This window comes from Protopterus annectens, chromosome 6.part1 (genome assembly GCF_019279795.1).
Source record: "Protopterus annectens isolate FY-2018-M chromosome 6.part1, PAN1.0, whole genome shotgun sequence".
In the NCBI taxonomy this organism is placed as follows: domain Eukaryota; kingdom Metazoa; phylum Chordata; order Ceratodontiformes; family Protopteridae; genus Protopterus; species Protopterus annectens.
Window position 1 is genome coordinate 210,625,129 of NC_056738.1, and position 16,458 is coordinate 210,641,586.

A 16,458-nucleotide genomic window follows, 5' to 3' on the forward strand; every position below is an offset into this window, starting at 1 on the left:
CCCATACCTGGACGATTGTATAATTCAGGCAGAAAGCCAGGACATACTTTTGAATCATCTGGCCTTTGTAAAAAGGGTTCTAACTTATCTGGGATACACCATAAATTAAAAGAAATCACAAATGGTACCCTGTCAACAAATTACATTTTTGGGAGCAAGCTTGAATACAACTTCTGAGATGGCTTACCTCACGCCAGAAAAGCAAATTCATTTGACAACCTACTTCAAAAAAGTGGCCACAAAAACCCTGCTATCTGCAAGACAAATACTGCAAGCCTTGGGGTTCATGGCCTCCTGCATTCTTCTAATTCCATATGCAAGGCTGCATATGAGGAAACTATAGTCCTATCTAAAAAGCCTATGGTGTCAACATTCTCACAGCCTAGAAACAATGACTCCTATCATACCTTGCCTATGCCTAGAGTTCCTCTGGTGGGCAGAGGCCTGCCACCAAGACAAGGGACTACCTTTCACACTACCCCCTGCCACCCAAACCCTAACAACAGATGCATCAGACAATGCATGGGGGGCTCATCTGGCAGGGAAGTGCATTCAAGGCAAATGGAACCCAAGTCAAATGCACCTGCATATCAGTAAAAAAGAAATGTTTGCTGTACAGAATGCTCTGACAGCCTTCAAGGACTACATTCTTCCAGGACCACTAATGGTAAAGATGGACAATGCCACGGTTATGTGGTACATAAACAAGCAGAGGGATACACATTCTTACCCCCTCTGCAGACTAGCCATGGCATTGTGGAACACAGCCTTCAGCTACCAACTGCACCTACAAGCTCAGTTCTTGCCAGGAAAATTAAATACACTGGCAGATGGACTAAGCAGAAACCTCATGGACCCACACGAGTGGAAACTGGAACCAAGGATTTTCAACATGTTGACAAGCGAATGGGGGAGCCCACATAAAGACCTGTTTGCCTCTCCCCAGAATTATCAGTTGGACAAGTTTTGCACAAGGACTCCCCACAAACAAGCCTGGAAAGTGGATGCTCTGTCCTTCAGCTGGAAAACCTATCCGTCTGTGCCCCCCCCCCCTGCTCTCCAAAGCACTACTAAAAGTCAAACAGGACAAACCAAAGATGATTTTGATTGCTCCAGACTGGCTGCGCCAACACTGGTACCCCCTCCTGTGCATTGGGTTATGGTTATCTCCATGGCACCTGTGTCAGACTCATTCCCTGCTGTCTCAGCAGGAGAACCAGATTCTGCACCCTCAGCTTCCAACACTGAATATTGCAGCCTGACTAATTACTTAAACTCTCCTTTATCATCCCTCAGCAAACCTGCGATGGATGTCATCTTAGAGGCAAGGAGGCCTAGTACTAGAAAATCTAATGCTGAAAAATGGAAAAGATTCTGTGCCTGGAGCCAATCTCAAGGGATGAGCACAGCAGCACCCAATTTATCTCAGATTTTACAATACATAACTAAGATGCTTCACAAGGTCCTGTCTTTTTCCTCCATTAAAATTCATGCCACAACCATTTCAGCTCATTGTAACACAGAACCTCCCCTCTTCTCTCATCCACTGCTCAAGCAGTACCTCAGAGGAGCCAAAAATCTGAGACCACCCGGGAGAGCTCCAACCCCAGCCTGGGACTTTAACTTTGTCTTGGAGAAACTCACTCTACTTCCTATTGAGCCAGCTGCTACTGCAGACTTAAAATTTCTTTCTTGGAAAACGGCTTTCCTTTTAGCAATCACTTCAGCTAGAAGGGTATCTGAATTACAGGCCCTAATGGCAGTGGAGCCTTTCATCATCTTTCATGCGGACAGGGTGTCACTCAGAACCAATCCATCCTTCATGCCCAAGGTGGTATCCAGTGTGGCTCTTAATCATTCCATACATTTGCCAACCTTCTTTCCCAATCCACAGAACAAAGGGGAAATGGATACTGCATTCCTTAGATGTGCACAGACAACTTAGATTCTACTTGGACAGGACTAAACCTCAAAGGAAATCTGAACAACTGCTGGTAGCATTTGCTGCAGGGGCAGAGGGGAAGGCTATTTCAAAACAAACCATTTCTAAATGGATAAGCCATTGCATTCAGTTCTGCTGTAAGCACCATGGAAAACCTATCCCACAGGAGATCAGACCTCACTCCACCAGGGCTGCATCTACTTCTACAGCCTTTCTCAGAGGTGTTCCTAACAGGGGCATCCTAGAAGCTGCTACCTGGAGTTCTGTACATACTTTCACCAAGCATTATCATTTGCTAATTTTCTCTAAATCTAGAGCTGGCTTTGCCACTGTAGTCTTGCAGGGCCTTATAGCTGGCCCTAATGCTATCTAAACTCCTCCTCCCAACCATAGCTTTGGGAATCTAGCCAAATGTAATGACTGCAACAGTGAAACACGAAGAACATAGTACAGTTGTGTACACTTACCAGAAATGTAGATGTTCGAGTGTATTCACTGTTGCAGTCCTACACGAAGAACATAGTACAGTTGTGTACACTTACCAGAAATGTAGATGTTCGAGTGTATTCACTGTTGCAGTCCTGGTTACCCTTCCTCCTGCCCCCTAACTTCTTTTGGCTATACCTCTACTTTCCTTTACTATGCTTAAAAGCCTTTTTGTTGTATTTGCTTTTTTGTTGGAGGCATATCTTTGTGCTTTTATGTTTAATTGCTTCCCATTAGGGGCACCTGACATCTGGGGCAAGAAAAACTGATGTAATGGCATCAGCTGCATGTTTTATACCCCTGATGACCTGACGTCATGGAAGAAGGGACAGCAACCAACGCAGGACCCAAGACTTTGTTAATCTGGCTGACTGAGGGCAACCTGCAAGCAGATTACCCAAGTGTAATGACTGCAACAGTGAATACACTCGAACATCTACATTTATGGTAGGTGTGCACAACTGTACTTCATGCCAGTCCCACGCTTACTGTACTAAATGACTGAAGCCGTACAAAAAGGGTGGAGTGGTATTTTTAATGAAGTCATTTCAGTATTTAGTAAGAGAATAAAATATTCTGTCCTACAGTATGGCTTTAATTCATCCGGGACAGTATGAATTGGAACCCAAATGAAGGAGAATAAACTGCTGAGCTCAGTCTGTTGTACAGTCTGTATAGCAGAATAGCTGAGATGTTTAAAAAAAGGGTTATAATGTGGGGACCATTAGGTCTGTACTGGTTTGCAGAATGTTTTTAGTCAGAGTGGGCTTTATGGTTGCTCTGAGTAAGTTCTTAGTAACTCATCAGTATATCAGCAGTTTTCCATTATGCGCCATAATACAAATAAGTGCACGTTTAATGGCAGGTTTTTAACCTTGACAGACTGCTATAGTATGTTGTCCTAGGAACAGTGTGTTGAGATAGCAAATAAAGTACACACAGCAGGCTATCATCTTCTGTCTCACTGTCAGCCTTTATTTGTTCTGTTTGTCTGTTAAGAAATGACCGCTGAAGTACAATTTCTGTTTCTCATGATTTGTAGACAGGTACACTGATGGTGATTCCTTGATCTGATCAGTAGCATTTTAATAATGGTAGTTTATCAAATTTCATGTTGATAGTTCAGAATTTTAGGAAACTGGTCACAACCAGTTTGTCAGCTCTGCAGATGGAGCAGTGCTCAGAAAATTTGTTTTGTATGTACCACTGGAAGCACAACTCCACCCAACATGCATACATGTACGTGCACCTACACACATCCATACCATTGCCCTAAGCCAAAATGTGTTTCACATGACAAGTGTTTTGCTGATTTTATTTATTCTGGTTCATTTTTAAGCCTTGCCAAGAAAGCTCATTACTGCACTTAATGACTGGAGCCGCACAAAAAAGGGTGGAGTGGTAAGAGAATATGTGCTTGCTGCATTTCATACCTCGACCACAAAGGATCTTTTATCCATTACTGTCAGATCAATGCATCCTTTGTCGGGAAGGCATAACAGTTTTCATTGGATCTTTTGTAAATCTCTTTGTCGCACACAAACATACTTTCATTCTCAAGATGTGTATTACTACCACTGTTAAATATTCCTCATACATTTTTTAACAGCAAAATCTGATTTTGCTAATGGAGTTGTAGATACAGTCTGAAGCCTTCCCTATACTGTATACTGCATTACTTCTCTTTCCTTTACATCTAGTATGTTTGTAAACATCTCTGCTGTAAATTCCTACAAAGTAGTTTTGCTTGCTTTTTTATTTTTTAGGTTAAGATGAAAGTAGGCTAGTCCATAGACACTTTTCATGAAGAACCTGGAATACAAGGGCAATAGTAAATACAATGTACTTGGACACTTGCGCACACACACACACACACACACACACACACACACACACACACACACACACACACACACACACACACACGTGTGTAGTAGTGAGAGGTAGGAGTAAACCAGAGATACCTGGAGAAATGCTCGTGTTGACATGGAGAGAACATGCAGACCCAACACAGGTAGTGACTGCAAGTCAAGCTTGACCCCTGCAGGTATCTTCCCCCCTATTCCACTATGTCACACTGTTTCAGCAGTCCCATTCCTTGACAGGCAAATTACACTTTGACAGGTAAATGACTTTCCATTACTGCTGTTCTGTCTTTGTCAGGTAATGTTCCCCTGCTGTGTCACTGTTATCCCGCACATGTGTAGACTACTCTAAGGGGTTATTGAAGACATCATTCCTGAATTTTTCGTGACAGTTTCTGAAGAATCACATCTCAGCAAATGCATCACTTCAGCTCCAACTAAAGATTTGACGTGCTGATAGTCTATAAATATACTTTATTTTTATGGAAAACTAGAAATGGCACTTGATAAGAACAGTTTTAACATGCTAATTCAGATCACCTACTCCTTGTTTGTCAGAGCATCAAACAGTGCTTCTGCTACAGTCATTGTTTGCTTGTTTGGCAGTAGTAGTTTTAGAGTGGAACCTAGAGTCAGACCAGTGTCACTTTTATAGAAAAATAATGCACCATCCCAGGCAGTCTGTAAACCCTTGGACTCTGCAAGTATATGTCTAGTACAACATAAGTAAGTGAAATGCAATGATCTTCATACCTGAACTAGTCAGAAGACTAAGTTTGTTTTTTTCCCCTTGTTAGTGCTGAATGATTGAAAACAGAAAGGTGGTAGACGGACAGAGCTGGGAATTTTCTACCTGAAGGTAGAGCAATAATTTCAAGGTATGTATATGTTTATTACCCATGTATGAACTTAACTGTTTAAAACTGTTTAGTGCTCACAAGTTGTATGTTATGGCATTTCATTTTTTTATATGTGGTTTCTAAGGAGAAATTGCAATTGACTGAGGAATTCACAGTAAGAGTGAAGGTTTGACAGCATTCTTGACGTCTGGTTTCTATGGCCACCTACTGTTTGGGCAATCAGTTTCATGCCCAGTAACTGAATCTGTAAATCTTAGGCTGAAGAGGAGACACTCCAGCTTAGAAATCAGTGACAAGTCCATCAAAACACACACAGCCCAGGAAGTTTTGCACAAGCAAAGTTATATCCCATTTGTACCACTGAATGGCAGTGCAACTTGTAATTGCAGGTCAGACATGGGCGCAACCACTAGCAACACATATTAAAGATTTCTCTTCCAGATATGTACCAAAGTGTACAAGGCTGGATTGATAAGAAATGTTACTAACCGGGGAAATAGCTGTGCACCTTGCAGGAAGGCCACACGTGCAGACTGACTGCCATTCTTCTTCTTCTTCTTTTGGCTTTTCCCAGTTAGGGGTCACCACAGCGGATCACCTGTCCGCTCATGATTGGCAGTGGAGTTTTACGATGTCGAGTTGCCAGCCCGGCACCCAACCTTCCACAGAAGGCACACACATGTACGCACTCACACCTAGGGCCAATTTAGAGTGTCCAATCCACCTACAGCATGTCTTTGGGATGTGGGAGGAAACTGGAGCACCCAGAGGAAACCCACGTGACCACAGGGAGGACATGCAGACTCCACACAGAAGGCACCACAGCTGAGGATCGAACCAGAGAACCTCTTGCTATGAGGCGGCAACGCTAACTGCTGCACCACCGTGGCCACCCTGACTGCCATTATGAGTGCTATTTTGCTGCCACAATCTCCATATTTTTTACTCAGGACAAATACAAAACCTCTTCATGCCAGTGGTGATCTAGGAGCACTGTCTTGTTAAATGACTTGCTCAGTCATGCAGTAGACAAATGGAGATTGGGGGAATCAAACTCTGAATAAAGGTTGAAGATCATTATCACTTTATATCTTTAATAATCAAAGGTATCACTGGTAGACTCTTTTAGGCCCATCAAAATGTACAAGATCCAGGTTAGGCTTTTATTAGCTCATATTTAAGCATTTACACACTGTTATCAAACCAACATCCAGAGCTGTGATGTGTGTCACTTGTATAGGTATGTGTATTGTGTGTATGTAGCTTAGCACATGAAGGTTTGTCATCTTAGTGTGTGTGTGTGTGTGTGTGTGCATGAATTTTGTACCACATAGCTGACTTGGTTGGCTCAACATTGGTCCCTCATCACTTTTTCCATGCATTAACTGTTTCCCATGCAGTATATCTTTCATGTTGCTGTGCCATTGTTGTCCTGCCAACTTTCAGTATGTCATGCAGCCTTTAGTAACAGAGTTCTGCCAATGGGTCCCTGTACAAGCTTGTCTAATAGCTTTGGAAGTTAGGCCTGTATAGACCATGCTGTTTTGTGTGGACAGCTTCCAGCAGTCAAAGCCAGCCTATTTAAAATATGTAGACAGCCCATTTTGACTTAATGATTTCACTCCTTATCTGCATGACTTTGCCTCACTGATAGTTGCCTGCTATAGGTTGAATGAGTTCCTGGTCAGCACAGCGCATGGCAGCCTGTAGGTAGCACCTTGTTGTCTGTGTACTGTTTAATGTCCTTATATTGTTAGTACTCTCCTTCCATGATGTTCAGACTTGTAGGTTTGCTAACCAGCCTATTGATGACACATGTTTTGTATACAGCCTCTGATGATGCTCTTACCTGTTTGGAATTTCCAGATTTTGATTTTGCTTGGTACAGACCATGCCCAGGTGTATATCCTACAGCCATGACACCATTCATCTTTATTTATGTTTAGCTGGTGACATAGCTTAGAACACTGATTTACTTAAGTGCACTCACTGATAGTTTAATGATATTTTACTGGGCATGTTATTGGAGGGTAGGAATGTGGTAGCTGATGTCTGTCAGTATAATGCCTTGTTACAATGTGCTTTGGTTGTAGACTAATACCGAATGGTCAAATGACTTATTTACAGGTGTGCATAGAACACTTGCCACTGTAGCCCTGTAGTCTGCAGAAGACAATATGATGCCCTTGGGTACCGGTGCTGTCCCTCAGGAATGCTCAGAGTTCAGATTGCAGGTAGCAGTGGATGACTTCTCCCTGTCCAATATTTGCCAACTCTTATTTTTTAGAGGAGGTGACATAATGACCATACCTTTTTCCTATTCCTTACCCTTCTTTTCATCCCCTAAGCTTACTCATAGTGTGACAACTCTTTATTTATATAATTACACAATATGCCTCTTTTATTGCGACTTTCTGTATTCTACCTGTAACTTGCACTGTACCTGCCTTCTGCACTGCAAAGCAATTCTGCCCTCTATGTAATTTTTGCATTGTACCTGCCATTGGCACTGTGAAGTATTTCTGTCCTCTTTGATTTTTTTCTGGGTTAACTTCTAATGTTCTTTGTAAATATAAATGTATTATTTCCTCTTTTCCCAGACCTTATCTCCCAGACTATAGTATATTATTAGACCTGTATTTTTAGTATTGTACCTGCATTTTGAAATGGGAGGTATTTAGACCTCTATTATAATTTCTGTATTAACCTTAACATAATTGTATGTAAAAATGTTTTTGTTATTTTTTGCAAGGAGCTTATCTCCCCGGGCCTCTATTGAAAATGGACATGTATCCAGTTAGACTAGCCCGGTCAACAAATGTAAAATAAAAATAAATAAAAATACTGCCTAGGGTCTCATCCAGCAGTAACTATGCAGTTACTGTACTCTGTGCCAGACTAGAGTCAAGCTGAACAGGGTCTTCTTTCCCCGCTGATTCTGCCAAGCCCGTTCCCTTGGCTGTGGTTTCGCTAGATAGTAGGTAGGGACAGTGGGAATCTTGTTCATCCATTCATGCGTGTCACTAATTAGATGACGAGGCATTTGGCTACCTTAAGAGAGTCATAGTAGCAACAATGGCAGTTACTACTGTTGTGAATGTCAATGGTTTAGTTTTCATTTACAGCCCAGTAGTAGCTAAATTTGACTTGTTCAGTCAGGGCTGCAGACAAGGAATGACCAGTCAGTAGTGTGGCTTATTAGAATGCCTATTTCTGGGCATGCACTGGGTACAGATAATGGGGTAACTACCCTGCCAGTGTAAAGGGTTGTATTGTAGCCTGTACATCTGCAGCATCAAAGACACTTGTTTCATTTTTTTACAAGCATCTTCATGAGATATGTTGTTAGATACACACTGTACCTTAGTTATGGGTATGGTGTTGTGTGCCTAGCTTTCTAGTTTTTCTGCACTGCTAGGATACTTGTAGTGTTATGTTAACTGTCTGCATGTGTGCCACGATGTCCAATTTCCTTACCTGCTCAAGGGAAAGGGTCCTGGTGAAGTACTTCTCAGTCTTCAACCCACACATCTCAGCTATCAAAGGCCTCTGGTAAGCCCCCTTGGAGGCTTTCATGCCTATGGAGCTGAGCACATTGCACCAGTCCAAATTCCCATATGTGGAACTCTGACCGAGTGCCCTGCTGTGAATGTCTTTCATGTTTCATAGTTGCTGAAGGGGAGGACTTTCAAACCATGATTCTGGTTGGGGAAGATATTCTACTTGAGGTGTTTAGGCTTGGAGCTGGCTACCCAAGCCAAAAGGATCCAAAAGCACAAAGGGCACCTGCCTCACTGAGCTCCTGCAGTTACCTGAGACTCGTATGACTGACAGGACCTCAGTCCTTACCACCACTTGTTTATCCCTAGGAATGGGTCTCCATGGCTCAAGAATTCCTTCATGTTATGCAGAGCTTGCAGTCAAGTGGAGATCAGTCTTTTATTGTCTGCAGTCCCCTGTGATAGGAAGAGGAAAGAACCCTCCCCAGAGAGGGATTCTGACTCTTCAGACTATGGGGGAAAAGAGTTAGACAATTCTCCTATTAATTCCCCCTTAGGGTATGACACAGACCCTGATGACACCATGTCCTCTACTCTTTCCACAGATTATACTGTCTTTGGAGATGCACTTTGCAGAATGAAAGACCACTTCAAATGGAAAGCCAAGAAGGTATTAGGTACCCAAAAAAAAGTATTTTGGTTTATTGGGCCTGGATGCCACTAAACCTTTAGCATTTCCTCCAGTCTTTAAAGTAGTAATGGTTGCCTTCTTAGCTGCTTCTAAGAAATCTTGATAGCTAGACTCCTGTCCTAAAAAGTCTTGATATGTTTTACGGGGTCCAGCAGTCCAAAAAATCTGCTGATTTTGGAAAATGATGTACACAGCCATCACCTTGGGATTTAGAGCCATTAACTGTTGGAATTGTACATGTTTCTGAGCCTTCTCCTTGACCAGATGTGGGAGAAAATCAGAGCATTTGTGGATCAGAAAGCAAAATTATCTGACTTCATCCATTATAATTGGTCAGGTTGCAAATCACATTGTCAGTTGTGGCTATGTAGCCTCCAGGGTGGCTTCCATACTTGGTGTTACCTGGGGATGTCTTAAATTGCTGAGGTGCCAACTGCTGACAAACTATGCCAAAATGCATCTCCTTAATGCACCCATTGATGTGCTGTTTGGAACCCCTAATGGATGTATAAAGTTGGGGGGAGATTATGTTATCAAACAAGAACTGCCTGTCGTTCTTTACGTTACTAATCCAGCCAATGAAAGGGGAAGCAGGAGAATGGCAAATAGGACTAGGAAAAAAAAGTAGTTGGGAAACAAGAAAGAGAAGTCTGGGAACCCACAGTGTCACGTTTCCCAAAAGGAGCAGTCATGACTAAAAGGAGCTTCTCCCTTTTCATTCATTGTCCCCAGCTAAAGTCTTGCCCCTTTTAAAAGATGGAGTTCCTGGATATCTTTCTGTACTTCAACAGTCAGAGGACCTAACTTCCTCTGAATAAAGTGGAATCTCTTCTACAATACTTATAGGTTGTGGCACAAAAGACAGTGGTCATGGTTATGGAAATCTTAAGTGCACTAGGATTCACACTCCACAATCCTAATGTCCCCCTGAAACACATGGAGCCAACACCTTTAGTCCCTGCAGGAGGTGACCTTAATGCTATCTTGCATCATGGGATCTAACATAAATCAGGAAATGTGTAAATGTAAATGAAGTGATGACCTTGATCTAGGCTCTTAAAGTTCAAACTCACTTGAAAAAAATGTTGCAAGTGGCAACAGTCCTGTAGTACACAAGCAAACAAGATTGGGGGGGGGGGGGTGTACTTATCCCTTGTGCAGGTTGAGTTCTTCATTTGCAAATTACCCTTAAGGCAGCCTACATCCCATCCCAGCTGAACCCAAAAGCATGTCAGCTGCAGAGCACCATGAGTAGATGTTACACAGGTATGTTTTCTTCCAATGACTTGTAGGTAGCATGTCCAAGAGAGAAAATGATTTGCTTCTCCAGGCAACAGATAGCTGAGGAAGTTTGATGCGGAGCACCACACAAAGAAACTTGGGTTGACTTCTCCTTCATATGAACAGGTTTCCCCAGTGTGATCCAGAAGTTAAGGGAAGAGAATCCAAAGTGCTCCTAGGAGCATAATTTTGGGCCAAGCAATACTCTGTTTATCATGTGGTTCACTGCTGCCTTAATTGTGTAAGGGAACTCTGCCACAGGCTGAGGCCTGCCTCTGGCCAGCTTTTTAGGCTGATGTCTGCATCTGGCCAGCTTTTTAGAGCCAGCATGTCACCCTGATCATAAACATCTCCATGCACCCTGTATATAGGCCGATGTAGAATGGGTCATTTTCTGTTCGGTCATGCTGTGTTTGTTGCAAGCTGTGCAAGGTGTTTGAATAGTCCATTAGGCTGTGTCAGTACTGTTGAGTCAAGCATCTAACTGGATAAAACCTCCATTTAATAACCCCTTTTCCTTACATTTGCTTACAGAAAGTAGTGCTGTATTATTTTTGTTGGGGGAGAGGGGTAGCTGATGTCTGCTGCTTTTTGTTATGTAGTTGCAAGCATCTCCTGTATGTTCTATTTCCTGGATAGCATGCTGAATACCTCCATGTCAGGAAAGAAGTGTGTCTGTAAGCGACAAATATCATTTAAGGACAGATACAGTAAATGTGTGTAGTACTTTGGCTTGGAGCACAGCATAAGTAACAGCAAGATTTACCAGGAAATTAGGCCCAAGACCTTACTCGTGAGTTCAAACACCATCCAGTTCAGTTCTGCCATAAGAGAAAGAGACTTGCATCCCTAAATCTGAAGTCCATCATGTCCTTAAATGGTTACCTAACTTCCTGGTCTAAACAGAGTTATAAGTTTGAAGTCTGCTCTGCAGTCCAGGCAATTAGAGTAATAAATTATTGGCCTTTAAAGTTAAGTAACTGGTTTTAATTGCATTGGCTACATTTAATTGCATTTTAATTTAGGTTATGTGACCAAAATGCAGGTATTAAGACATTGTGAGTGTGGGTACTATAAACTAGATATTGCAGACAGATATTAAGGGAAAGTTTGGAATTGATGCTGCCATTCTGCAGGACTTGTTGTAACCCATCTATTTCTTTTACCTCCCACTCATCCCAATAGTTTGTACTGATGAGTATGGAGAACATTATACAGTTATAGAATTGTGCGTAGTAAAATCAAATATTCATGATAATCCCTGTTGCTGTACTGTTTTCCCTCCCATTATACTGTCTTCTCTTCCTTAGCATTCTAAGGCTGGGGGTTGGATATTCTTTGCTGTATAATTCACATTGTCCCTCTTCCCATATCTGGACATCGGAATGCAAAGTGGAGGGCAGAATAACAAAACTAAGTACAGACAAGACAGTGTTCATGGCAACAAGTGGGCGAAACAGAAAAAAAGGTAAAACATGAGATGGTAGGGAAATGGTAGAAAAGGATAACAGTTTCAAGTATATGAAAAAATGTAGGTGAGAAGAAGGAAAACCTGAATGAGGTGGTCTATAAAGTTAGAATCAGGGGTGCTGCAGCTGACAGCCACAGATTGGCAGAGATAGTGTGCAACAGAAGAATTCCAAAGGAGCTGGAAATTAAGATGTACAAAACAGTGATGTGACCTGTGCTTCTATATGGCACACAAACCTTGATAGGGAAGTAGAACAGCTGATGAAGCTTGAGGTGATGGGAGGGTAAGTGCTTGAGATGTGTAGTAGTTTGTACATTCTTGACAGATGAAGGAATGAAGACATCAAAGCAGAAGGCAAAGTAGCTCCATTTGCAAGATCAAGGAAGGGAGAATTGGTTGTGACACGTGCAGGATAGCAAAAGCAGGTTTGGGAAAGACAGGAAAAAGATGAAGAGATGTGGATGTGGAGTCAAGTGATGGATGGATTGCATAAAAAAATCTGTTGCAATCTGGCATAACTGTTGAAGATGACAGGAAAGTGGCACTGAAACAAGAGGTGGTGATAGTTGATGCAACACCCTGACACCATGTAAAAATGGAAATTACTAATGTTGGTGCTGATGATTCCTTGTTGTGCTGACATTTTGATTGTGGTTCAAAATGGTTGTAGAATTAAGTAGCACTGTGTTTACAGATTCAATAATACATTGAAAGTTAAAATGTATTTGACCAAAAGGATTCTTTAACACATCTTGCATATGACATTGAGTCCAGAAAGTCTAGAGTTCTCCCCAGAGGATTAACAAGAAATACTTTTACTGTGATAGGTCTTTCCTCTCCTGTTAGCATTTATACTGCCTCTGGAAATAGTAGAAAAATTGTTGCTCTGTGATGTTGTTTTAATTGTCTTTTTTTAATTTCTCCAAGTCTTTTGGGTTTCTAATATTATAACGGGAGTGGACCCCATTAGTAAGCCAAAGTACTATTAAAGTTCATGAAATTAGTATTGTTTCAATCTGATGTCAGCCAAAAGTGCTCTTTGCAGCACCCGCAATGTGCCCAGTAATGACTCCTGCAATTCATATGGGCTTACATTTTATTTATTTATTTATTTATTGACATTTGTTAACCGGGTTAGTGCAGCTGGGTTTGGGACCCATTTTCAGTGGAGACCCGAGGAGAAAAGCTCCATGAAATACAGCAGTTTACAATAGAGGTTATACAATCACTAAGTAGATCTTTTACAAGCACAGTTTACACAAATTGATGATAATACTTAAAAAAAGGGACAAAAGTTGTACAGTGTTGAATATAAACAAATTGGTTTCATGTATTGGTAACATGTCTAAATACGACTGTAGATTCTTTTTTATAAGACCTGTCACTCCCACTACTATTGGAACTATCTGGGTATCTTTCTTCCACATTGCTGTCATTTCTGCCTGCAAATCCTGATATTTTATGACTTTGTCTTGTCTCTCTCTGTACACAAAACACTGTAGTCACTGGGTGCTGCGATTTCAACGATCAATGCTACTTTTGTCTTCTTTTCATCGACCACTATATCCAGTTTTCTAGCATCTGTCTTTGGAACTGTTGGTAATGGGTGATCCCATGTGATGTAGACTTCATTTTCTATGATGCTTTGTAGTTCATGTTTCTAGTGATGTTCATCATGTTTCACTGTTGCAGTCATTACAATTGGGTTATCCTGCTGGCAGGCTACCCGCAGTCGACTTGGGAATTCCAAAGTCCTGGTCCAGCGTCGGTTGCTGTCTCCTCTCCCTGACATCAGGGGTATAAAAGATGCAGCCGATGCCATTTTCTTCAGTCTTTCTTGCCGCACAGTGCCCGAAGCAAAAGCAGTTCGCAAGTGCCAGTCGGCCGACTCCTGAGATTTTCAAGTTCGAATTTCAGATCCGAAGTCTTCATTAAAGCCAAGTACCCCACTGGGGAAACTTTTTTTCTTGCTCCAGACCGATGTCAGAAAAAGTTAACAATTGTATTTCTTGCGGGACGCAAATACCTCATAAGGATTTTCATTCTTACTGTATTCCTTGCCTAGGCCCTGACCACGACGTTGCTAGTTGTCGGTTTTGTGCTAGATTTAACCAACGCACTATTAAGTGTCGGTACGGTTTTACATTTCATTATTTTGGCAGAAGATTTAATTATATAATGCCGTCGGAAAAGCAGACTACCGGAATTTACAAAAAGCGCAAAGACAAAGAAAAGGACAGGCATCCAAGGTCCAAAACCGACGATGAGGCTTCGGCTAGGCCAGTCGCCGGTTCGCCGGTTCTCAGTGAGGCGCTTTTGCAGCCCCTGACGCCCGCTACCTCAGAGCCACAGGCCATGTCCAACTCCCACGTGGAGCCGACTAGGTCACTGGAAACTCAAGGTATTGGACCCTCATTCCCACAGATGGGTCTGGAGCCGCTTAGCAGGCATTGGCTTCTGAGGGTGTTTTCAGGCCTATACAGTTATATGTGAAAACGACTTCAGCTTCAAAGGCAAAGACTAAAGCACCTCTAAAGACAAAAAAACAAGTACAGCATTCCCCTGGACAGGCCTCCATGTCTAAAAAACAGATGCTTAAAATGGCTGAAGACCTAATTACTTTGATCAGGGGTTCCCATCCCCCTCCTGATAAGAGACCTAGGCAAAAGACAGAATATGAATCTTCAGATCAGGTTTCCATTTCCTCTGATTCCTCTTCTTCCTCCCTTGAGGATTCTGATGATGAAGAATCTATCCCTTCAGCCTCTCCTCCTGAGGATTATTCTTTTGGGGAGACCCTGCATACTTTGGGAGAGCCAAGATTACTCAGAATCTAAGAAAAGGCACAGAGATTTTCTTTTACTACCTCAGCACAGGCCCCTTGCTATTCCTCCTGTTTTAGACATTGTAGATGATGTTTTTACAGAGTCCAGTCTCACTCCTGACTCTTTACCACCAGCTCCTGTTAAGCCAGACAGATACTACAGGGTTCCTGATTCACATAAATTTCTTTATAAAAACCCCTGCTGCTGACCCAGAGACTATATCTCAGGGTCCCAAAGGAGTCAAGGCGTCCACTGCAAAAAACCTTATCCCCTCTGATAGGGATTCAAGGGCCCTGGACAGATGGGGGAAAAAGACTTACACTTCTGCTACCTTGGCTATAAGGGCCTTAAATTGTCAGTTTCATATGCTTAAATATCAGCAATATCTTATGTCATTACTTAAACAAAAAATGTTGACAAATTCTGAATGTGCAGAAAACAAAGAAATGCAGGATTTGTTGCATGCAGCTGAACAAGTGGGGAAGCATACTTTGCAATGTGGCTTTGATTCTGTGGAGGCCTCCTGCAGGGCCGCTGTTACGGGTTCTGTCATTAGGAGGCATGCTTGGTTAAAGGAACAGAATCTGCCTGATCATGTTAAAGCAAAATTATTAGATGCTCCATTACAGCATGATACCTTGTTTGGTGTTAAAGCAGAAGAATTGTTGAAGAAAATGGAGGACAAAGCTAAATCTATGCAGACAGTCAAAGATTTCTTACAGGTTCAACCTCCCAGATTTAGCTGGAACTGACCTGCAAAGAATTGGTCCTTTCCAGTGTCAGACAGGCCAGAAAGAGGCAGATATAGGTTCATAGGTTCATACTAGGCTATCTGCCCTAGGGCATTTATAAGCCTAGCCAGAATGTGTTTGGCTTTCGCCACCCGTTTTAAATTTATTTTGCTATGCCCTTTTTCGAGGTTAGTATACTGTGCTTCTGTCTAACAGTGACACAGAAGTGATACCCGGGGTAAACCTACGATCTCCCATCCACTCATCAAGATTTCTCTTGAAGAGAGTCAATGAGGGACTCTGCCTAACCTGGACTGGGATTTTATTCCAGAGTGAAGGGAGCCTCTGGGTTATGAATCTGTCCCTCCAGCATGTCCTATTTATTTCAGTGCTGAGGTTCAAGCCTCTCGAGCGCGTAGCTCGATGGGATTTGGATTTTCTGAGGTGCAGCATGTCCATTAATTCTGGGTTGGACATGGCTTTATACGTCAGGCACAGATCGCCTCTGAACAGGCGGTATGCCACTGAGTAGAGCTGGAGTTTCTTTAACCGGGCAGCATATAGCATCTGTTTGAGCCCTTTGATCCTCTTGGTGAGGTACTTTTGGGGTCTTTCCAGTTGCTGCAGGTGTCTGGTAAGGTACATCCCAAAAGGGGCATTGTACTCAATTATGGGCCTGATGAGGGATAAGTAAAGAGGCATGATGACCTCCTCTGATCTAGATGTGAATCCCTTCATGATTAGGTGGGCTATATAAAATGTTTTTCTAACCACTTTGGCAATGTGGTTGTCAAATGAGAGATTGC

The 16,458-nt window shown here is 42.3% G+C and overlaps 1 protein-coding gene across 1 annotated transcript in view; it reads left to right on the forward strand.

The window, feature by feature from the left end:
• Positions 1–16,458, forward strand: part of AHNAK (AHNAK nucleoprotein) — a 300,677-nt gene that overhangs the window by 116,624 nt on the left and 167,595 nt on the right. Inside the window, 1 exon segment of the mRNA XM_044075670.1 lies at positions 5,091–5,171. The gene's annotated coding sequence lies outside the window, so the exon portion shown is untranslated.